The 25,670-nt window shown below is 40.1% G+C and overlaps 1 protein-coding gene across 11 annotated transcripts in view; it reads left to right on the forward strand.

Annotated features, from left to right (window-relative positions):
- Window positions 1-1,185: 1,185 nt before the first annotated feature.
- The window catches only part of HPCAL1 (hippocalcin like 1), a 94,553-nt gene continuing 70,068 nt past the window's right edge, over window positions 1,186-25,670 (forward strand). For 2 of the 11 annotated variants that reach the window (XM_087946437.1, XM_087946424.1), the window contains exon 1: window positions 1,325-1,532. The gene's annotated coding sequence lies outside the window, so the exon portion shown is untranslated. Of the gene's footprint in view, window positions 1,533-1,681; window positions 1,872-1,950; window positions 2,439-11,770; window positions 11,797-25,670 lie in introns of those variants that run through there. The other 9 variants (XM_087946412.1, XM_087946460.1, XM_026674322.2 and 6 more) reach the window with 9 other exon arrangements.

Consider the following 25,670-nt stretch of genomic DNA (forward strand, 5'->3'; position numbering starts at 1 on the left):
TGGTTGCATTTGCACGACTCCTCCCACCCCCAATTCTTATGGAACCCCCTCGCCCAATTCTCCCGGATCCCACTTTTTGGGGAAAGAAAGTTGAGAAAGTCCAGAAATATTTCACAAGAAGAGTTCTCCACTCCTCTACGCGTTGCAGAATACCTTATGCCACCAGACTCGAAATTCTAGAACTAGAAAACCTTGAATTACGCCGTCTTCGGTCTGATTTAAGCATGGTATATAAAAGCATACGACTTCAGCAACAGAGTGGTCAATGTCTGGAATACTCTACCTGACTCTGTGGTTTCTTCCCCAAATTCCAAAAGTTTTTTTTCTCTTTCTTTCTTCCTTTCTTTCTTTCTTTCTTTCTTTCTTTCTTTCTTTCTTCTTTCTTTCTTTCTTTCTTTTTCTTTCTTTTAATTTGTCAATCGCTTACATAATATAATAGGTATAAGTATATACATAGTTATGAATACATGAAATGGGTACATATAAGAAAAATAAAAGAAACAATAGGACAGGGATGGTAGGCACGTTGGTGTGCTTATGCATGCCCCCTGACCTTACACTGTCTACTATAATTTAACTTTATAATTTAATTTAACCTTAGACTATCTACTATTGACCTCACCCCTTTCCTAAGAGGTCTGTAGATAAATAAATGCACCAACGTGCCTACAGTCCCTGCCCTATTGTTTCTTTTTATTTTTCTTATATGTATCCATTTCATGTATTCATAACTATGTTTATACTTATACCTGTTATCTTATAATCGCTTGACTGACTGACTGACTGACTGAATAAACAAACAAACAAACAAACAAACAAAACGAACGAACGAACGAACGAATACGTAAATAAAACCTCTGGTCTGAGTTTCTATCTCCACCAGTATCCAGAGGGACTTGTCCTGCCTTGAATGGCCAGTATTTTCAGGTCAGTCTCATCAGCGACTTAGGATGGCTAAACCTCAGAGTCAGGTCACATTCCCAAAAGCTTAGCCCTGTCTTGTGAAAGGACCCTCGACTTTTTTCGGGAAAGCGAAAGACCCGCGTTAATAAGGTTGCTTCCCTTCTGAACTAGAGACAAATTCCCAGCGCCCTGGGGAACGGGGGGGGATTTTTGCTTTGTTAAGGCTCTCCGGCGACGGTGTAAACAGCGAGGGGTGGGGTGGGGAAACACCCAGTAGTTCGCGGGAAACAAAACACGAAGCCCCGAAAGGCGCCCGAAAGAAAAGACCTGAGACCAACGCGAGTAGGTAAAATATAGACACACGATTCTCCTCAGAATCGCCATCATTGAGCTCTGGGCAGCGTTTCCGTTTGCGCGACCAGCAAGGAAAAGTGCCAGGAGTGCATTATATTCAAAAGCGTGTGGTGGGGCGATCCTCCCGGCTCTCGGCCGCTTCTTCTCCACCCCCACCCCCGATTTGATTTTTCCGCAGACGAGAGAGGCAAACTCTGCTCCCTCAGCCAGCTAAAGCGACCAGAGCGCATTTGGTTAAGTTCAGGACTTCCTGGTAACTTCCTGGCTGCTTTTAGGTAAAGCAGCGTGCGGCTTGTCTAAGTGTGTGTGTGTGTGTGTGTGTGTGTGTGTGTGTGTGTGTGTGTGTGTGTGTGTGTGTGTGTGTGTGTGTGTGTGTGTGTGTGTGGTGTGTGTGTGTGTGTGTGTGTGTGTGTGCGCGGTGGAGTGTGTGTGTGTGTGTGTGTGTGTGTGTGTGTTGGGGAGGGGTGGGTTGTATAGCGGGATATACCAAATGCTGCGCTGCTGCGGGAGGCGCTAAGCCCTTCCCGGCCGAGCCCGGTTGCTTTGAGAGGGGAAGGTTTCCTTTTCCTGCAGGCGGCGAGAAGCCCGCCCTGGCAGAAGAGACCAGCGGCCAGGTGAGAAGCGGGGAAGCGTGGGCCGGCCAGAAGTTTGGAGTCCTGTCTCTAGAGCGGCCACCCCCTTCCCGGGCGGCCTTGGTTCCCGCCTCTAAGCCACTCTGCCCTGGCAGCGGGTTTGAGCTCAGCTTCTTTCTGCGGCGACCGTAAACCTGCGTGGAGGTTGTGGCCGCTTTAGGAGCGCTTCCCGAGGGGCCCCCGGGGCGGTGAGCGCGGGCCGATGGGGCACTGAGCGCGACCCTTCAGAGGCACCGGAGGCGCTTTCGCTGCTGCCTTGAAAACTTCTCTCTCTCTCTCTTTCTCTCTCTCCCTCTTTTCCTCCCCCCACTCCTCCTCCTCCTCCTCCTGCTGTGTGACTCCGCAGCTTTGCTTCCTCTCGGGCTGCTGCTTCTCGCCCTTCCCGCTGTCCCTTCGTTTTTGCTGCCTCGCCGGTGCCGAAGCGGAGCGGTCGCTCCTGCGAGAGAGAGCAGCAACCCCTGAGCAGAGTCGTCGGTCGCCGGCGATCCCACGCAGGGAGTCCGGTGGTGCGAGCGAGGGAAAGGAGGAGCGCGCAGCCCGAGGAGCCTGGTAAGGGGGAACTGGAAGGCGCAGCTGGTGCGGGTGGCCACGGGGGGACATTCCGACATTCTCGACACGCCACTTTCTCACTCTCTTAGATCAGTTATTTTCTTCTTTTCTTCCTCTTGGCACCTCTTGATCACGCTGGTACGTCTCTTAAAGACGGGCTCCTTGAATTGGAGTATTGGGTAAACAGCTGCCTAACAGGAACAAGCCAGGGTTGGGGGGTTCTGGACAACAAGCCAGGATTCTCAAGCTCTGATATTTGCGGATGCCCTTTTCTTCTTTTCATTCTTTCCCCTCTTTTAACAAACACCGAACATTTCCCAACGTGAGTTAGGCGTCGGAGCTGGCCAAGGTGTGGCGAGAGATGTTGTGGTGAGCTTGCACTCTGGCCTTGCCTTATAGAAATGTGGCGAGTTGGGCGAGCCTACGAATTGGGTTTTTGTTTTGGGGTTTTTTTTTGTGCGGCGGGTTCCAGCCCACCACCTTAAATCGTCGCGATGGACCGTATTTAATTCATTTCGCAGAAGTATTGTGGACTGTGGTTTGGGTTGCGGTGGGGAGTGCTGGGTTGTGATTCGTTTGTTTAAGCCAGGTACAACTTCCTTTCGTGCCAGAGAACTTGCCCTGCTGGAGACAGATGCCTATTCTAATTAAGCCTTCTCAAAATATTCGCCTCTCCCTCCCTCCCTCCCCCCCCCCCCCCCATGTTAAATACATGTTAAACAGCCTTTTACTTTACTTACACTGTCAAAAATAGTAAGCTCTTTCTTCAGCCAGGTAGCTTCTTGATGGGTAAACATGTTCTATGCAGTAAAAGATTTTTAAAGTTATTGGTAGCCCACAGGTTTTGTGTTAAGAGCATTTAGTATTTGACTTGCTGTATGAACAAGTGCATAAATATTAAACTGTTGCCAACTTTAATTGAAAGTGTTTCACTTTTTCCTGATTCGTCTGTCAAAATCTGGTTTCTTTGTCAGTCCTAATTTCCTTTTCTGAGAGGAAATCTGATGAACTAGATTGGTATTCTTTAAAAAGAAAGCATCTATTTAATCATGGAGATTTTAAAGCATCCTTTTAGGGAAAATATTTCCTATCTCTTCCCAGTGGTTTCCATTGCCACAGAAAAGAAAAACCTGTGATAATAGTTATATCTGCTTTGACTTTGAAGCACTCTGCTTCCTCACCTCCTTTCTCTATTCTGTGCATATTGTCCTCACATTTTTTTTCTGAATATTTTAGATGGCTTGGACATATGCCATTCAGAATTTTTTCAGATGACAAGTAAGGAGATTCCTCCATTCTTTTACAGCATAAATGTATGGATCTTGAACTGAAACTTGATTATTGGTCAGTTATTATCCAGTATGTTAATCCCTACTTTTTTCCTCATAAATTCTGTACAAATAGTCCCAGTCAAGATGGAATGCCATATCCAGGAAGGAACTTTGTTACTGTATTGTTTAATTGATTCTTATAAAGCCTGAAGGAAAAATATTTCTGGTTTTAGACTCATTTTTTAATGGATTGATTTTATGTTTTTTGTAGAGGTGTTTATATGCTGTGATTTACGCACATGTTAGAATCTTTTCCACTCAGAGATAAATTATTTAGTTGATTCATGGAGTATTCTAGAAAAGAAAAGCTTAAACTACATTTTTTCACTAGATTGAAGCAGAAATTATCATTTGGGTGCTGTAGGCTTATTCATGGGGTGAAATTTATTATCACCATTGAATTCAACAAAACCTTTAAGTGATGTAAGATTTTATTCTTGAAATGATTTTATAGTCTTATATATACCGTTGCTTTTGTAAAGGTTATACATGTTTAATTCTGCATCCAACTCTGCACTTCTTCCTGCTGAAGTCTTTAAGCTTTAGTGAATTAAGTGAACACAAAATACCACTTAAAATCCACTTTTCAGAATTGATGTACCTTTAAAAATGTTCTTACATATTGTTCTTTTCCGTATTATGTACTGGTCTGTGTGTCATAACTGCATTGGGAATGAGTCCGAAACACTGATTATTATTTCTATAGTTTCTAGTACAAAATAAATTCTTTAATCAATGATCTATTGCATCATATAAAACATATCAGAAATATATATGCTATGATATATAGTGAGAAAGGCTGGTATATTATACATAGTAGAGTAGTAAGTAGTCACTTGCTGCTTGCTCAGGTTGACTGTATTGATTAGGTGATGTTGACCATTTCTGGTGTTTGAACTACCTGTTTTTCAATTATAAAAAAAATACTGCAAGCAGAAACCCACCAAATAATAATGCCCATTATAGGCTTTATATGAAGTTTGAAGAATTCAGTTTTAATTTTTTAAAGTAGCACATGTGTAAGATAACAATTTGCTTCACTAGCTTAGTGCACATTTTTCTTTTTCACAAGTTAATTGGAAAGTTAATGTTTAGAAATTAACTTTCCAATTTTTACATATACCTTTATATACCTTGCTGTTGAACTGTTCTATACAACAAAGGGAAAGGGATGCTCTTCTCCATTGGCTGAAAAAAGTTATGTAATGCTAAAAATCATTATTTGGAAAATTACATCATTTGAAGCACTATATTTATACCCCAAATATAAGAATTGTAGATTCAGAAATCCCTAATTTGGCTGAACATTGTTCATGATTTCTGAATTATTTGGTACTATAAACTTGTATTTGGAAATAAGGAGTTTTTTAATTTGAGAAATAAATTTATTCCCAAGAGTACTCTATCAAAGGCATGTAGTTTCTCTTAAAAATACTCTGTAAACCTTACAATTAGAAAGGTGATGATAGATGCAAATAGAAACATCTGGGGTCCATTGATTTGTTCTAGAAAAAATAACCAGAGGCATTATAAATTTGAGTTAGTGCCTTTTATGCTAGGCAAATCATGGCTTATGTAAGCTTATATAAGCAGGTGTGTATTGAGGAAAATAAGGAGACATAGCTGAATATAATTAAAAGCCACTTGAAAGAATGATTAGTTGCTACAGTAGAAAGTACATGTAATAGCCCCTCTTATGTATGTGTCTTGCAGTAATGTGTAAGTGGCGTAGGGCAGGCTGGCTTATGGGCATCTCTTCAGTGCCTATAAAACAATGTTTTGTTTTATTTTTATTCAAAAATGACGGAAATGGTTTTTAGGAGCAGCCTGCCATTTTTATTCTATAGAAAAACTCTGGGCTTCTTAAATCCCAGTTACTTTCATATGAAGTAAAGATACCCTTACTTTGTTTTGACAAAACCCTTGTTCCTGTGATTAAAAAAAAAAGGAAGAGTTGATCCCATAGCTTTTTTCTCAGGAGGTTAGAGTAGGTGGTAACTCTGAGGAGAGCTGATGAGTTCACATCAAATAAAGCAGGAAGCAGCACAATTCTGTAGGATGAAGAGGGAAAGTGCACACATTGAAGATATAGAACTAGGTACGAATTAATTAATGAATTAAGAGGATAGAGTGGGCAAATTAGACTAGGACTGCGAACAATGGAAAGTGGTGAAGGAACCCAGGAGTGTTAACTTGACAGGAAGGCAAAACCACAACTGTTGTTAGGGATGACAAATTAAAGACAGAAGTTGCATTAATGATCGTGTCCCTTCTCACAGGCAAGCAAGCTAAGCTGATTAGTTGTTTTGAGCTTATATAGTTATACAAGACTCTGTGAAGTTTGTAGCACATTAATTCCTCCAAAGGACAAACTTGGAGGTTCCCTCCCCTGACCTTAAACCAATGGTTTGATTGGGACTAAGGTTGGGCAAGAATCAACATACCATCTAACCTCAGTCATCACATTTCAAACTACGGAGCAAACAAAACAATACAGGAGTGGAACCTGGATTCTACTCACAAATTACATACATACATACATACATACATACATACATACATACATACCGTGTTTCTATATAATAAGGCCGGTCTTATTTTTTTGAGCCCAAAATGGCTAGGCCATCTTTTCAGGGTGACTTAATTCCCCACCCCTTATATCTTCGGGGGCGGCGACGGCTTGGATGTTGACCTCGGCGTTGGTGGGCACTTCATATCGGGTCAACGCAGGCAGCACCATATCCGGTGTGCAACAAAAGTACTTCCTAATGGCAAGCCCCCCACCATTCCCCCATTTTGCATGTTTTAATATAGGCCTTAATTTGGGGGGAGGGGCTTAATTTCATTTCATGCCTATAAAACATGCTGGGACTTCCTATTGGGGGAGGCTGTATAGTTGGAGAAACAGGGTACGTACGTACATACATACATACATACATACAGTTTTATATTTATATATTTATTTTTCCAGTGGAAACAAACATCTAATTTCAAAGCCGTTTTCTTCAGTGGGAAAGATGAGCTTGCTCAAGCCGCCTATAGTCCCTGAAATGTGCACCCTACTTTTGAGAAAGCCACTCTTGCTGCCTCCCCCCTGCCCCATTTTATCTTGATTGGCATGCGTTCTCCATAGAAGCGGCTGCAGAAAATCTCAACCCTCCTTTTGGTTTAACCAGCCAGAGCAGGAGTGAACTCCAACAGCTATCTAGCCCTAGATAACACACCACACATTGAGGGCAAGAGCCTTGCACCACAGCTTTTGGACCCTGTGTTCCCAGTTGGACAGTAATTAAGCCCTGGCATATACATGACAGATACTTAAGCTTGGATCCCCACCAGAACCCTGTTAGACTATCCAGTGATGCACTTATCCAGGCTTTGTAAGTGCTTGTTCTATTCTGCTATGCATGTTTACATTCCTTACCAATTTTGTAATTTCCTTCAAATTTCTTCATCTTCACCCCTGTATCTCTCCCCCACCAAAAAACCTGGTGCTCACAGCCCACAGTTTTAAAACCCCTGTAATTGAATGGGAGATGTAACTAATACCTGGCAGCAAAAATAATTTCCTCCCCCTGCCCCCCCTTTCAATGTTTTTTGGTCAAAAACCTGTTGGTTTATAGCTTTCTAAGAACTTTAAAATGTCAAGATGGAGGAGCTATGCGGGACATGGAATATGATTATGATGGACTTAGATGGAACAGATGTAAAAGTAGAGACATTTTTATAAACACAAGTCCTGCCCTTGAGAAATTCAGCAAAATTGTTCTTCAATTCCTCTGTCACATGTTTGTGAGAATAGCCATTTGGGCCCAACACAGTTTGTATATGGCGTGGGATATGATCTTGAAAGGGTGAAATGATGGCTCTAGGGAATCCTGTATGATGCAGTAGAGGGGTGTGGTAATCTTTTTTAAAAAGAGAGAACAGTAGATTTAAATAATGGGTTTATGTTTTAAGATGAAATCATCTGTTTGGGATTTGGGATCAATTGCTAGTTCTTCATGATGATGTCAGTGGAAATTATCAGTCTTCCCAATGGGCTATGAATCCTAGAGAGAACACTTCAGTGAAGTAGGTTTCTATCAGAGGAATTTTTATGTATTGAGATTGGTTGATGGGCAAATAGCAATGTTTTAACTACACTCAATTCATCTGGAAACTTATACAATGGTATTGTTAAAATAATTGAAATTGAGGCGTTTTTTGTGTCAAATGATCAAAACAGCAGAATGACAGCCTCCCTGGTAACAGTGTCCAGTTAAATAAAGGGAAATCAAACCATATGAGAATCAGAGTGCAATGTTAAGAATTCCCTGCTACATATGCTTGTGCTAGATTTATTTTCATTCTCTTTAATAAAGAAGGTGTCTACAAAATCAGAGAGAAATGATCTCCAGGCCTCCCTTATTTTGCTTCCTGCGGCTGCTATGAGAACAATTCAAGCGCCAAACTATGGATGGGCGTCTGAAGGGGGCTAATGTGGCAAAGGAAAGAAATTGCATGCTATCAGTCAGTCACCCTAATATTTTGTTAGTGCAAATGATAAAATATGAAATTAAGAAATCCCTAAGTAACTGAGAAGCAGTTCAGGACTAATATTGTCTGTTCACATGATCCTTAGTCTACCAGTGATATCAGAGATACAGGTTGATATATAGATTGTATTCCTGTTATATTTTTATTAAACCAGCTCATTAGACAAAACTGAGGCCCCTCTCAGAGAGGAAAAAAATGGCATGGAAATTATTTTTTTCTTACGAGATATCCTGGGTGTATATATGAATTGTAAGATATATTAACAATAACCTATGCATCATTCTGCAGGTACAAAGGGAATAACCTTGACTAGATGGGAAAGAGAAAGACTTAGATGAGGGTCCTGTTGAGTCCATTCATGTTGTGGAATGTATGAAAGATACAAAAATATCTGATAATTTGCTTTCAAAATTGCATTGCGGTCAATACAGATAGTCCTCAATGTATGGCTGTAAATTGAATTATGGTCATGCCAGTCTTAATGCAGACCATGAGATGACCATGCCCAATTTTATAAACTTGTTGTAATGGTCATTAACTGAATGCTTCAGTCATGAAGTGAACGTATTTTAACCAGTGGGAGGTAAACACCAGTTCCTGGAGGGGAAAAAAAGTTATGCAGTCAAGTGACTGCAGGACACTACAAGGGGTTGTAAACGTGAACTAGTTGCCAACCCCACAAAATTCAGTCACATGAGTCAGGGGGAGGGACAGCCATTGGATCTTTGAAACTGGGTTGTGATTAGCTCTGGGAAGGTCTGTCATAACTTTGAACAGTCACTGAGAACTACCTGTATTGTTTGCTTTTGTACCGTTTATGTGTATTTTGTATTAATGAAACTTATATAAGATGAAATTAAATTGAAATAATTATTTATAAAGCGGCTGCAGGTAACTTGTTTGTGGCAAGAGAGAATGAATATAAAATTAAAGAACAAACACATCAAAAGTACTAATCAGTGTTTAGTTTTTATCTTATTAGTAAATGGTTCAGCATCTTAACTGAGCGACTCTTGTTCCTCAAACCCACACAAGGCAAGGCACATAACTACAAGAGTTTCTTGCATTTGGACTTCAGTATTAACATTTTAACTATGGGAAATGGATGGAAAGGAGATAGTACATTGTAGTATTCTTCCATCAGAACTATAATCAAAACTGTCTTAAGATTCTACCAGCTGTTCCATAGACGACATTGTGTGTGAATTGCATCAGATTTGTACATCCTGCTAAAGTCTCTGTGCAGATAAGCAATACTTGCTAACTTTAACAAAACACCTTCCTTTGTGGTAAGTGATCTTGGCTCATTTAAGTTCTCATATAGATTGTTAGAGTTCTGTCTAAAGACAAATATTGCTTTTCTTTTCTAAAGAAAGATTGATGACGTAGTTGGGATAAAGAAGTACATTTTGCCTATGCCTTAGATTGTTAGCTCAGGAATTCTGGGAGTTGAAGTCCACAAGTCTTAAACTTGCCAAGTTTGAAGAGCCTTGCCTTAGATTTTTGGCATATGTGTTGTGTAAGCTTGATTTTAGAACTGTTAGCAGTGAGATAGGGAGGGAAGAGGAGGATGTTTATATGAGCCCAAATCAGGTATATATGTCAGTGTAAAGTCAGCTGGTATTTACTTATTTTTTTTAGCTTGCTTGGATACTGAATAATGGTACTCTATTTACAGTGCATTTGTGATATAAATACTTTTTCAATTTTGTAAAAGTGGGCTACATAGGAGTTTCCCGTGCTGGAGGCCCTTTTAGTATGAGAGAACACAATCCTCCTGGTGCTTTCTAGCTTCTTAATCTTTGCAGTCAGTCTTAATTCTGCTCAGTTGTTCATAATTCAGTTTCTTTCTTTAAACAACTTTTCAATGATTAACACTGTTACGTAGAACTGATTTATTAATAATCCTTGCTTTACATATGGAGAACTTGTGAAGGACCATCAGGTCATCAGTCCATCAGGTCATTTGTGAATGGGGATTGGAGGTGGGTGGGAAATTAAATAATGTCACATCCAGAGTGGTCTATTCTGCCACTAAGTAACTGGACTGTGTCCCAAAGGTGCTTTTTTCAAGATGCATCTGGACTTTCTGGTTTTTCTTTGAAGATGTTTGCACACCAATTTGCACCACTCAGATGACCCTGATGACACCGATAAACCTCCAGGTGACTGGAGAGTACAAATGTCCAGCTGTCTGCTAGGAGTATCTAAATCCTTCCATTCCCCACCATCCAGCCAGAGCTGCAGAAGCTTCTTGGATGAGAAGCGAAACGTCTTCAAAGAAAAACCAAAAAGTCCATTTGCCTCTTGAAAAAGCACCCTTGGGACATCCATGACCTGGATGACTGAGAATCTCCATAGACATTTAACTGGACTGTGGCTTCTTTTCCCCATTCTTTTATTTACAGCCAGATTTGACCAGTATGAACCAAGCCTACTAAGACAAATCCCAACATTTTCCATGCTTTCCTAGGATATATAAAATGTAATGTCAGATACAGAATGATTTGAATTGTGAACATTGATATAGTGTCAATATAAAGCACCTTGAATTGTACTCAGAAACACACTGACAACCCATGTGGCTCAGGGACTAGTGGTGTTACATGTGCTGAATCACCAGTGCCATTTGAGCTGTGGTGGTGCAGTGGTTAGAATGCAGTACTGCCATCACTTTGGCAGTTCGAGTCTCACTGGCTCAAGGTTGACTCAGCCTTCCATCTTTCCCAGGTGGGTAAAATGAGGACCCAGATTGTTGGGGGCAATAGGCTGACTCTGTAAACTGCTTAGAGAGGGCTGTGAAGCACTGTGAAGTGGTATATAAGTCTAAGTGCTATTGCTATTGCTACTTACTAGCTAGCGGATGCCAAGTTTGAAAAACACTGATCTAAAGGATGACAAAACAGAAAGACAATGTAGTAATACTTGTCAGCTAATTCAAAATATGTTTAGATTTGTTTTGTTTTTTCCTATTTGTTGCAAGTTAAATTAGTTTCGGTATGTGTTTTGAAAAGGAGAAATAAAAAAACCCCAAAACTTCTATGTACTTATTTGGGAAATACAGATGCTTAGATGCTTTTAACACAATAGCACTTTCTCTGACTCTTTCCCATCTCTCTGGGGAAAGAAAAAATATTCAATAGTGGGAAGATCACAACATTTTACTGAAAATAAAATGAATCAAAAGCTTCATATAGTACATTTTCACAGGGTAACCTTTACCCTTTCCTTCCACTGAGTCAAACAACCATGAGCTTTCTTTAGCCCGTCTCCCAAATGGATAAGCATGCAAAATCTTATTCATCTCTAAACCAGATGGTTGGAACAGCAGAACATGGTCCAGTCTTCACTTGATTGGCTGCCTTCCAGTTGTGTATCATAAGAGCACTAAGTTTGTTTGCTATTTAGAGTACATACAGTTATTTTTGGCAATAATGTTTTATGATTTCTCTATTATCACAGTCTGCCAGGGTGAGTGGGAAGATCAGGTCAGTAGGAATTCAGGCCAGCCCTACCCACTTGTTTTGCATGTCCTTTTTTTTAAACAGCAAATTGTCCTGTTTTTTTAAAAAGGAAAAGCACAAATATCCTCCCCCTCATGCTTTCTCAATGTCATCTTGCCTGTCTTGCATGGATAGTAGATTCCTTAGCTTGTTTTCATCTCTCTCCATCCCTAAATTATTGATCTTTTCTCTAAATGTCTGCATGCACTGTAAAAAAGGAATAATCTCTAGATCCCATTGCATAACCATCAGTTTTATTTTAACATTTGAAAGAGACATTTGCATGCAGGTGTATAAGGAGAATCTACTGAAATGTATCTTCTGCATGCGAGTGTGATGTCTACTATGCATGCATGGTATTATCTCTTTGGGAAGGGCAGTGGTAATATACATCTGTAAACGAGGACAGCCCAAATTCAGGGCATAGCATCTTCAGTAAGCCTGGAGAAAGTTGTCTGAAACATAAGGCAAGTTTTACATACCACATCAAGCAAATGTGTGATATGTTTCATGTTAAATTGTCGTGATACATAACCCCGAGTATTGTACACATGGTGTACAATAGCAAATAATGGTTTATCCAACAAACCATGGTTAAAAGCATGGGGTAGGTGTCTGTTCTTCTGTTCATGATCTTTACATTGATTTTTATCCTTCAAGGGCTGAACAAAATGCTGTCATAATCAAAAATTGTTAATTCCTTTTTTCCCCCTTGAATGCGAGGAGCAGATTGTTGTATTAAGTTTCATAAATTTTGCACCTCTGAGAAGCAAAGCAAGGTGAAAAATCACAGGATGACAAATTGGTTTTTAATCTTTAATCTTCAAGTTTGAAACATGAACATTGGCTGCATAATGGAGCTAGGGAGAAGTAGGCTGGCTGTGGGCTGCCCATATTCGCTCTTTCCTCCTGGGTGGTCCTGGCCATACCTGATGACGTTGAGCTGGATGGACCAATGGAAACACATGAAATTTCATCCCCTCAGCAGCATTGGGAGCTCATGGTCTGAAACAACTTTCAAAGTCCAAGTTGTTGTTGGATTGTGTATAGTGAAAATGCAGCCCCTTTCTTCTCAATGTGTATTAAATTTGCCATCTCCAAAGTTGTTCTTAGAAGTGTCGTTTTAAACATTTCTCCTTATTTGTGGGAAGATTCAAAAATCTCAGATAAACATTAAAAACATTTGTAGATCTAATTCTTGAAAGTGACTACTTCCATAGCCAATGGAATATTGGGAGATAGCAGAAAATATAATACTGTAATACCAGGTTATTATTGGCTAATTTTGAAAATACAGTATAATATTTATTATATACATGTTAAAACATAATGGCCTTTTAAAGGTTAATTACAACGTTTAAAATCAGAATAACTTGTCATACTATTTAGCATCCTTAAGCAGCAACTGTCCCAGTGGCCTGGAACATTTTACAACTTAACTCAGAGAGTTAAATGACATGCATAAATATTCCAGTATGGGAAAAGTTGGAAGACTATTTGACCCAGTTCATGGTTGTTTTGGAAAACTTTTTAAAGCTAGCAGAGACTTGCTGTCTGATCTATAGGACCTTCAGAAAAATCCTCATCTAATGGGATTTGTTTAAACTAAGAATGCATGTTTGGGATTACAGCTTTTAGCCCAGATACTACAAAAGAGAAACATTAGTAGCAAAGTACATCTGAAAAGGCAGAACCCAAAGGACAAAATATATTTTTCCATTAATGGCAAAACCGCAGTTATTTTATTATTTTTCTTTCAGTGTTTTGAAAATTGTAAGTATCTTAAAATATGAAGTAAATTAAGCCAAAAGTTGGCATTTGATATTTTGACTGCTATTAGAATAAGAAAAATGGTAGTTGAAGGTAATGGAAGGTAAAGCTTGGAGCAAAAATAGTTTTTCTTCAAGACTAGTCAAAACACATTGTAGTAAACCTGGTGCCAGCTTGCTTACTCATTTCATTGATTATAAATATTTATAGATGGCACATTTCAGAATACAAAATATTCCATCTTTCTTTTTTGTTTATTTAAATTTATTTATTTGTATGATGCTTATGGCATCCAACTTTCGCTAGCAAATCCAGATAGTCTAGGATTAGTTGGAAACATAAATACAAAGTGACTAAAAACACACACACAACCAAACACACAAAATTGAGCCAACTGTAGCAAGTTTGGTCATTTCTAGATCAGTTCGTGCAGCTCTCTGGCCCAGGGTGGGGGATATGTTTTCAGGTCCTTGAGAAAGCCAGCAGGGCCTATATGCACTTTTCATGTGACTGTCCTAAACTTTGTGCTTCTTGAGTTCATATGTCAGCCATTCTGTTTTCTATATTCTTCATATCTGAAAGAAAAATACACTGCTCAAAAAAATAAAGGGAACACTTAAACAACACAATGTAACTCCAAGTCAGTTACACTTCTGTGAAATCAAACTGTCCACTTAGGTAGCAACACTGATTGACAATTATTTTCACATGCTTCTTGTGCAAATGGAATAGACAACAGGTGGAAAGCAGAGGCAGTTAGCAAGACATCCCCAATAAAGGAGTGGTTCTGCAGGTGGTGACCACAGACCACTTCTCAGTTCCTATGCTTTCTGGCTGATGGTTTGGTCACTTTTGAATGCTGGCAGTGCTTTCACTCTAGTGGTAGCATGAGACGGAGTCTACAACCCACACAAGTGGCTCAGGTAGTGCAGCTCATCCAGGATGGCACATCAATGCGAGCTGTGGCAAGAAGGTTTGCTGTGTCTTGTCAGCGTAGTGTCCAGAGCATGGAGGTGCTACCAGGAGACAGGCCACAGGAGGTGCTACATCAGGAGACGTGGAGGAGGCCATAGGAGGGCAACAACCCAGCATCAGGACCGCTACCTCCGCCTTTGTGCAAGGAGGGACAGAAGAAGCACTGCCAGAGCCCTGCAAAATGACCTCCAGCGGGCCACAAATGTGCACATGGTTGCTCAAACAGTCAGAAACAGACTCCATGAGGGTGGTATGAGGGCCCGATGTCCACAGGTGGGGGTTGTGCTTACAGCCCAACACCGTGCAGGACATTTGGCATTTGCCAGAGAACACCAAGATTGGCAAATTCGCCACTGGCGCCCTGTGCTTTTCACAGATGAAACCAGGTTCACACTGAGCACATGTGACAGACGTGACAGGGTCTGGAGACGCCGTGGAGAACGTTCTGCTGCCTGCAACATCCGCCAGCATGACCGGTTTGGCAATGGGTCAGTAATGGTATGTGGTGGCATTTCTTTAGGGGGCCTCACAGCCCTCCATGTGCTCGCCAAAGGTAGCCTGACTGCCATTAGGTACCGAGATGAGATCCTCAGACCCCTTGTGAGACAGTATGCTGGTGCGGTTGACCCTGGATTCCTCCTAATGCACGACAATGCTAGACCTCATGTGGCTGGAGTGTGTCAGCAGTTCCTGCAAGATGAAGGCATTGATGCTATGGACTGGCCCGCCCGTTCCCCAGACCTGAATCCAATTGAGCACATCTGGAACATCATGTCTCGTTCCATCCACTAATGCCACGTTGCACCACAGACTGTCCAGGAATTGGGGATGCTTTAGTCTAGGTGTTGAAGGAGATCCCTCAGGAGACCATCTGCCACCTCATCAGGAGCATGCCCAGGCATTGTAGGGAGGTCATACAATGGAGGCCACACACACTACTGAGCCTCATTTTGACTTGTTTTAAGGACATTACATCAAAGTTGGATCAGCCTGTAGTGTTTTTTTCCACTTTAATTTTGAGTGTAACTCCAAATCCAGACCTCCATGGGTTGCTAAATTTGATTTCCATTGATCATTTTTGTGTGATTTTGTTGTCAGCACATTCAACTATGTAATGAACAAAGTATTTAATAAGAATATTTTATTCATTCAGATCTAGGATGTCTTATTTTTGTGTTCCCTTTATTTTTTTGAGCAGTGTATATTCTGTAATGAGGGCTTATTGAATGCTATCATGTAAATGTTCAAAATTGTGGATCCTCATTGATACTGTGACTAGCTAGTGGATTTTCATTAAAATACTTCTGCATATGTTTACAGTTCACTTGAGTTTTCCTAAATAGATATTCTCATTCTCCCTTCATGTGGAAGTTATTTCCTCCTCTAGTTATAGATTTCCTGCACCATGCTGTATTTGAACAAAACAGATTTTAATTAAAGCAGCCGGCATTTCAGAACTCATACAGAGTATCAGGCCTTATCATTCTCATTGAGGTAACAAATTGGAGCATCTTAGTCCATTCCTTGAGCTTTTGAAGATGGTCCATCACTTCAGTCCTTGTTTAATGCTTGTAGTGATATAGTCATAAACTGGACTCGATTTTTGCTAGGGCAAAATTCCCATGTGGCTATAGAAGTATAAGAGGTCTTCAGACATTTCCCAGAAATTATGACATCTCTGATTTTGTTGCGATAGGCCACTAAAGGAGATATGTAATCTGGAACCTTTCTAGTGTTTTGTTCTGTGCTTCGCATAAGCCCTACTTAGCATGGCTCTTAAAGATAATAGGTTAGGCACCAAGTTGTCTTTGCCAGTTACATTCAGGATTAATTTGAGGGTTTTTGTCATTTTTGAGAGAACTATGGAAATGAAAAGTGGGGTCTATAACTAGATAAATTGAAAGTGATCATTGTTTTTTATTTACCTTCCATTGAGGTACCAGCAATTCAATCTAGATATGTCTTCTAGGAGTGCTTGGAAACTTCAACTGGCCAGTATGCAGCACTGAATTGCTTTCAGATGCACTTCTTGGCCATATTATAAAATACTGTAAAAATGTATCTACTGCTTTGCCTTGTTATTTATTTTTGGCAAAAGACCTGTTACTGATCTTTACTAAAAAAAAACAGTAACTTGTTTAGTACCAGCATAATCCAAAAATCTGTTTTTGTATGATTCCTGATACATTTGTCCTGCTTTCCTTCACCAAGGTACGCTGGATTGTTACGAATTTGGGGCAGGGTATTCTCTGTGGTAGCGTTCCAATGATAGAAGCTTTTGTGAAGGAAGGTAGTTTTGAATTCTTCTTTGCTTCAGTTGGATGGTTATTTTTTTTTCCTTGAGATTTTAGATGTACTATATTTGCGCCATTCTTTGTTTCTTAGACAATTTTTCTCATATTCGTAATTTAACAGTTTATTATGCTTGCAGAATTGCTTTTCAAAGTTCAAATTGTAAATAACCTTCAAGCCTTAAACTCAAAAAATAACGTTATAGCAGACGAGCAGGACTAGTGTTAGAATCAAGCAAAAGCTTAGAATGCTTTGCTCAAAAAGTCCTGGGAATTTGGGCTGTGCTCACACTCAGCTTGGGAGTTTTTGATTTTTAAGGATATGCTTCTATCTCATAGTACATGATGAGACATTTGTCTACTTTTGGTAGTCTTTTCACATAATTTATGTGCTGAGTAGATTGGTATGGTATTTAAATCTGTAAGTGTGTTTGAAGTTTAATAACTTCAAGCACTTTTTGTGATTGAAATATAATGATACAATTACTGTACAGAGAGACATGTAACAAAACAATCCAGGCATATTCCTTTTTGAACATTATTTCAGCATTTTATAAATGTAAGAAGTACTGTTTAATTGGTTGTGATATTTGCAGTTACATATATTACTCTATATTTTATTCACTGTGTTAATTTGTATAACTGTGATGCTTCATAATCTGTTTTAATTTTTCAGCTGGTAGGTTTTAATATACAAATAGCTTTAAGCCATTTTAACTCTATCTTTCTGGATGACATGTTAACAATTCTACTTTTATAGACATGTTGTTCTAGCATTGCTTTATAGTAGCTATGGATACTTTTGAATGTTGATCATATTATCTGTTGGAAGCACCTTATAAGGTAGTTAAAATAACCTTAATTTGTACAACTGCTCATTTAAAAAGACAGCATTTAAAAAAAAATTACATATGAATGACCCTTCATTACCCTTGAATGATCCAGAAGAGAGAGAGAGATTTTGAGACTGTGCCTAAAAGGTTGTGCCTGGTGACCTGTCTCAACAAACTGCTCATTGTTTGGATATGGCTGTCTTTCATGAAGCCATCACAGCACTGGTCAGTGGCCTAGAGCACATAGTAGAGAAGATTATGGCTTTTCAAGCTAAACCAAAAGGGCGTTACAACATGAGATAGGAATGTTGGATAAAAATACTACAAAGAAGTTTGAAGCCACGGAACCTTATTTTCATCCTTTTTGCTGCCTTATTTGGATTCAGCTTCATGTAGGAGATAGAGGGTTCACTTTTGGAAGATGCCCTCTAAATTAGTGTGACTAGTTAAGCTTTGGACAGACATAGCATTAATGATTGGCTTGGACAGGCGTATCAGGCATTTGATCCTCTCTTCTTTTACCAATTCTGCCTAGTTTCTACTCTCTGTACACTCTATAAACCAACTGTTTTATTTTATTTTTTGTTAGTCCACTGGGTTGTCCTGTGATAGTTTATATTGAGAAAGGGGGCGGAGAGGTCACCTTAACTCCAAAGTAAATTACCTTGTACCTAAAACATGCTGTGTCATGGTGGCACCTGAATCAGAATATTTCATAAGTTGTTGACAAGAAGCAACAACTATGAGTTTTAACATGACATTTATTGTAAGGTTACAGGAACAAAATCTTGCAAATCTGAAATTCTCTCACTCTCCTGAAAACTAGAGAAGATTCCTTCTGTTTCATCCTCACCTCCCTTCAGACTCAGATTTCACTTATCAAACCATATCTAGGCTGCAGCTCTTCTGTTTCACAAAGTCATTCCCACTTAATATTACAGTTGACCACTCCTGGTAGTCATCAACTTACAACAGTTCATTTAGTGACCGTTCAAAGTTACAATGGCCCTGAAAAAAGTGAGTCATGACCATTTCTCACACTTACAACTGCTACAACTGTTGCATGGTCACATGATCAAAATTCATATGCTTCGCAAGTGGTTCATATTTAGGATCGTTGCTGTGTCCCTGGGTCATGTGATCCCCTTTTGTGACCTTCTGACAAGCAAAGTCAATGGGGAAGCCAGATTGACTTAACAACCGTGTTACTAACTTAACAAATACAATAATTCACTTAACAACTGTGGCAAGAAAAGTCATAAAATGGGACAAGTTTACTTAACAAAGGTTTCATTTAGCAACACAAATTTTGTGTGGTCATAACTCGAGGACTACCCATAGTACCATGTTTCCCCCAAAATAAGACCCTGTCTTGTATTTTTTTGCCACCAAAAAAGGCACCAGGTCTTATTTTTGGAGGAGGTCATCCACTGACTAACCTCACTTGCGTGTGTCGCTCCTGGCCTCCTTTTCGCTGTCAGAGGCCTTCAGGAACTTTCTTTTCTGTGGCCAGCAAGGCTTTCCTGAAGGCCTCTGTAGCAGATAACAGAGCTTCAGGAAAGCCTTGCCAGCCTTGCCAGCTACAGAAGAAATGGGCCATCAAGGCAGGTATCAGGGTTTGCGAGGCCTGGCTACAACTGTCCAAAGGTAAGTAGTAGGGCAGCTACACCACCCCCATCCCCCCCCCAGCTTAATTTTTACTGGTGCACTCTGGAGTGGGTGGGTTCTTAATTAGGGCTTATTTTTGGGGGGTCGGGCTTATATTGGGTGCACATGTAAAAATCAAGCTAGGACTTACTTTCAGGGTAGGTTGTATTTTCGGGAAAACAGGGTAGTTGACCCTCCACAATATGTAAAAGCAGCTGAGGTGATTGTTTTACTTTACAAGCACTGTGCTCAATTTATTCTTCCCCATATCAGAGCAAGGGAAGCATGCAAATGTTACCTCAAACAGCATCCTTTCCTTCTTGAAAACTACAAAGTGAGGGTTTGCATATCAAGAATATGAAGCAAAAGGGGGTTCACTTGCTTTTCTTCTAGAAATATTCCATCTGGGCAGATTTCACTTGTATAATGGAGAATACGTTGGACAATATTCTTGTGGTTGACAGATTCAAGTAGGTAAGAAGGTATCTTGAATAGGATGTTCAATCTTGTATTAAGCTAGAGCCTTGCTAGATTTCTCTCCCATATCTCCCAAAAAATCTCCTATAAAAATGCCTGGGAGAAACCATAATGTGATGACCCATGGAGTGGCACAAGGGCAACACAATCAGATAATCAATGAGTCCCTTTAATAGCTCCAACTTTGCCCCCAATGTCCAGGTTACCTTCTGGCTGGAGAAGAACTCTCCCAGGAGCAGCCTTTAACTGCAGAGAATCAAGTCCAAAACATGGTCAACAAAAAATGTAACTTTAAGTCCAAATCAAGCCAAACTGAGGTAATTAGTTTGGCAGAGCAGGAGCAAGAATTCCAGACGTGAAGGCACGGCAAAACTCACACTGTTGGAAAGATGCCAGGAACACAGATAAGCAACGACAACACAGGATAAAGTCACATTTGCTCCCAGCAGCTGCTGCAGTCAGCATTCAGTTCTTATACACTTTCATTCCCAGGTGTGGCTAATGAAGGGAATCAGGGCCCTTTCCTCCCCTGTAAGCCACGCAACCCATGTTGCTGTCTTCTCCATTCCTCCCTGCATGCCCTAGGATGAAGAGGGGGTGGGCCTGGGTCTTCCTCTGAACTCCCTCTCCCCTGTTCTATCTCTCCCCTGCTCTGCCCAGCTGGACTTTGCCCTTCCACAGACTCCTCCACAGCCAACGGAGCCACAGTCCCCCTCCCTGTCAGCTGTTTGTCTTCCTCCTCGGATTCAGACTCTGACAGGGGCATGACACATAATGACCTATAGTTTACACACAGGGTCAGTGCTAGACATGGGTCAGTCCACTGAAGTATGTAAGCTATTTTCACTCACTTCCCTTTTGAATGAACCCAAAGGAAAGATTGGTAACATTAAATGCTGGCCCTGTCCCACTGTTCCTTTCTAAGACAGATACCTACTTTCCTTGATCTTTTCCATAAATGTCCCTACACCATTCCATTTTGCTGCAGTTCAGTGGTTCAGCCTCTTTCTTTTTTGCTTTCTCTGTCTGACGCTTGGCTCAGAATGATGAAAGTGAGCTGCAAGCACATGGCAGATGCCTTGTTTTCTGCCTTTTGGGAAAGGGAGTGAGTAGAGCGCTGAAGGGACACTTCAATGAGGCTTGAGTTTTGTTATTGCCAGTTGGACTGCCCCATGAAGATACCCACAGGAGCCATAGCCAAGAAGAAAACCCCAAATCATATGAATTGATTGGGAGCAAACATAACATATATAGGAAATCTCCAGCCTATATTCAGTTAATGGAGTTAGAAGGTATTGATATACACCAGGCTTGCCAAGTGGAGGAGTATAAGATTTAGCTAGAGGAAATAATGGACTTTTCCTAACTGATCCAATCTGCTTTTCTTTCTGGCAAAGTCATCCTTGCCAAAATAATATCCAAGACATTTAAATTGTGATGAATGCAGTGTTCATGCTACTCCAGAGACAGACAACTCTCAATTACCTTTTATAATTGGAGATTTGCATATTTATTCCTAACTAAAAATATAAAGATTCTTATTTTGCTCTTTCCGGGACTCATTGAACTCTGTCATTATAAAGATGTTAGATAAATATAAAGAGTTGTATATTATTTGAAAATAATTTGTAAGTTGTGCTTTGGATACCCCTGTGTTCTTCACTGAAGCATTCCCCTCTTTTCTCCAAGTTTTTATGGAAGCTGAGGGTGGGAAAGGGACAGAAATGTGCTGTGTTTGTACAAGATCTGAAGCACCTCTGCATAACATTTGGATTGCACGCTGTTCTAGTAAATATATATGTGCTTGCAAGAATGTATTCAATATTTGTATGGCAGTAAACAAATGATATATAATAAGGATTTTCCTAAAACATACTTTTGGTTAGAATTTTTCACAAAATTGACATTTTTCAGGTTGCCTTTAATCCTCTGATTTCCAGATTTTTAAAGCTATAAAATCTTTTTTATGACTTCCTACTTCTGCAAAACAAATTTTCAGGCACAGGGAATTGGTTCCATGGAGGGCATTTTTCCCTGCAGACCAAAGGGGGTGCGGTTTCATGTGCTGCCTGGATCTCACACATTTGCGGACAGGGCTTCTCTCACTTGCACGGCCCGGTTCCTGGTGGCCTGCAGATTGGTCCATGGCCCAGGGGTTTGGAACTCCTGTCCTACTTAATACATTTTTATCTTATAATGATCCTGATAATGGAAGAAATATAATATTTTTTATTGATTGATATTCTTCCAGTTGCATCATATTCAGAGTGCTGCAAATCTCTGCTCATGATAATGAATTGGGTTGAAACAAATATTATAGATACATAAACAACAGCCATTTGTAATGTTGCATTACCTAAAGAAGCATTTCTGTCCTTATTTCAATAAGTTCAGTATGCTGATAACTTTCTGAGTCTTTCTCTGCTTTTAATGTAATATAGCAATAGCAATTAGACTTATATACTGCTTTATAGTGCTTTATAGCCCTCTAAGTGGTTTACAGAGTCAGCATATTGCCCCCAACAATCTGGGTCCTCATATATATACTTCAGAGCCTTTAAAATCAGAGAGTTCTTTCATGGCATTTTTTTACAACCTTCCCCTTACTGTAACAATTAAGACTTGGTATTGCATACCATGCGATCACAACTTTTATTAAATGTAACAGTGTAAATGTTAATTGACGCTTGTAAAAAAAGGGAGGGTGGCTATTCAAAATTGCATTGGTTCTCTTTTCCATGTGTCTCTTTTCAGGCTGTAGTAAAACCTCAGATAGTGCAAATCAACTTGCAAACATAATTACTATGAATATCAGCTGGCCACTTCTTCTGCTCATTTACCTACTGGGCATGGGTGACTGGACAATTCATATCCTATAGTTACTGGAGGATGAAATATAATTCAGTTTATAGATTATAGTATTCTACTCCTTCCCATTTTTATGTCTCCACTGTGATGCTGAAATATTCTATATGCCAAGTTATAACATTTAACTAAGTGCATGAAATGACGGTGTAACTCACATAGTTTTTAACCAATTGGGCCAGAGCATCAAACCAGAAGTCATTGTGAATGGGAAGTTGTGGTTTTAGATCTTGAAATGAAAAGCTTTGTTTTTTAACTTGTACATAGTGTTTATTTTTCTTTATCTGTAAGATTCTCCCATTTAGTTCTCTTGGAGGAATGATGTTTCACTAAACAATTCCCTTTAAGAAGTTTTATTCCCAGATAGGGAAATGTTTTAACTCTTTTATGTTAGTAAAATATTTGATTAAACATTCCATTCCACAAAAAAAGAGAGAACAAAGAGAAAAAAAGAGAAAAACTCAAAAGAGAATAAATAGGAAATTTTCAGCTACTTGTTATGATATGAATCAGAAACAATTTGCTATGTCACCTTGATGCTTTCAAGCAGTCAGACTTACACAGAATTCATAGGGGGAAAAAGGGGGAGCAAGATGATTTACTTCAGTGCCCCACCCGCTCAGTAATAACATGGAATAGGAAGGAGTGGCAAGTGTGGGGTGGCATGGGTGGCAGAAAACTGGTGGAGACTTGCCTTACCAGTGTTCCTTCTGGGAAACAAGATTTTTTTGTGTGTGTGAATGGGTTTGCCAAGGTGGCATTGAGGATCGGGATCATTCCTACAGTAAGTTTACAAACTCCAAATGTATACATTGGCCCCATTGGTATTCCCTTAGCAAATTGAAATAGTGGTACCATAGTAGATAGAGGTATTTGTATGACTTAAATTTGATTGTTTGTTTTATTACACAGTTGTTCTTTGAGAAAAATAGCATTCAGGTGCTGAACTGCTGACCTTCTGATTGACAAGCTCACCGTCTTAGCCACTGCGTTCCTTTTTTTGGGGGGGGAGGTGAATAGAGGGAGTATAATTCTTCTTTTCCTACTTGATATTTTGGCTGCCTTCAGTATCATCAGCCATGATATTTTTCTGGGCTGGTTGGCTTTTTTCCTGAAATTCTTGTGTTGCCTGCTAATTTAGAATTTGTAGCCAGAGGACATTAAAGGAGGACCTGAAGCCAGAGGACATTAAAGGAGGCACTATGGAATAAACTGGATTGCGTTTATTAAAACTTTTCCCATTAATTGCTTACAGTATCAGGGATTGCTCCTTGGTGAGCTTTTAAGGGGCAGGAACCATCTCTGGAATACAAATTTAAAAAGCTGTTTTATTGGGCATTTATTTATTTATTTATTTATTTATTTATTTATTTATTTATTGTTTGTTTATTGATTGATTGATTTTTTTCCAGGACCACCCATCTCCCTTAGGAGAGAGTTTTATAGTTGTTTGAGTTTTGTAGTTGTGCAGTCTCTCTCTCTCTCTCTCTCTCTCCACCCACTGAGTTCCTTAGTTTTAGGCAACAGCAAGAAAAGATCACATATTAAAGAGGGCTAAGCACCTAGCAGGTATAGGGTCCCTGCCACAACCAAAGAGGGAGATAATTATCTAATGGGATTAGAGCAGAAAGTTTGTTATCTCAGAACTTGCAAGTAATATGAAGAACTAGATTATCTAAACAGTCTCTCTTCCGGGACTTAATTAAAAATTGCAGGTCAATTGCAGAACATTGTGAAGGTTACGAGGAGGCAGCATTGTTTTGGCAATAGTTCTCCTCTTTCCTGAAAAGTTGGTTCCAGTCTGTGATGGGTGGGGAGAGGCTTTTTGTTCCTTCCCTTTAACATGTCCATGAAGCAACTAGGAAATTCCATCTTCGGGCATGAGATGAGATGTTATAAATACGTAGATATTTATAATGGCTGGACAGGAGGTCTGACCGAGTGTCTGGAGATAGTTCAGGTCTGGATGTGTAGGAGAAGGAGTGGCAGGACCTGGGGGCAGAGTTAAAAGAGAGTCAGCCTAGAATCCCTATGTAGCCACAAGTAAACTAAGCCCAACCCCCTCCCCCAAATTCCGTTGACCCTTATCTAACTTCAAGCAAGTGCTAACTATGAGTTGAGTATATTCCTGTGCATAGGCATAAGTAGTAATAAATCAATTTAATTGGACCTTCACGTGTGGACTTGGTCTTTCACTCCTGACAGGATGAAGAGAAATAGGCTCAGACTAAATCCCATCAAGGAGCAGTGGCTGCAGATTCAAAACTAAGTAATCCATCTTTAGTTATGGCTACGTTGCTTACTACCAGAGCTGTTTCATAATCTGGGAGAATCCTTCCAGACTCACGGTTCTAGCTGGAACAGCTGGTAATGGCTACGTCCAGAAAGATCTATACACAGTTACATATACCAATTGTGACTATTTCTGGAACAGGAAGCCTTACCTTTGTCACTGTGCATCTGAACTGTTGCAGTGAGTTCCACACAGGGCTACCTTTGAGGACCATCTGGAAGAATCAGCTTCAGTATGCAGCAACCTAGTTAGCTATAGGCATTCCTAGAGAGCCTTTCGTGGCTTGGGACTAGATTATCTGAGGAACCGTCTCTTGCCAATCACGTCAATCCGACCCACTAGAGCAGAGAGGGAAGGAATGTTGTGGGTCCCATCCCCTAGGGAGATACATCTGGCGGGACCCAGAAGAAGGGCCTTCTCCATGGTGGCTCCCTCTCTCTGGAACATCATTCCCCCAGACATTAGACTGCCCCCCCACTTTAACACTCTTTTGGAAGGGGCTGAAGATGTGGTTCTGTCAGCGGGCCTGGGGAACCCAGAGCAGGAAGGAGCCCATTGTATGGTTTGTATGAATATGTGGTGTCACTGGGGTGGGGGTGAGGTTATTATTTTGCTAATTTATTATTGATTCTTCTTTTTACTATTTTATTTCTTTTATATGCTTTTATATCTGTGTAAACTGCCTTGAGTCTCCATGTGTGAGTAGGC

This window comes from Notechis scutatus, chromosome 1 (genome assembly GCF_049901735.1).
Source record: "Notechis scutatus isolate UNSWTSFEM ecotype Mainland chromosome 1, rNotScu1.2, whole genome shotgun sequence".
NCBI lineage: Eukaryota > Metazoa > Chordata > Lepidosauria > Squamata > Elapidae > Notechis > Notechis scutatus.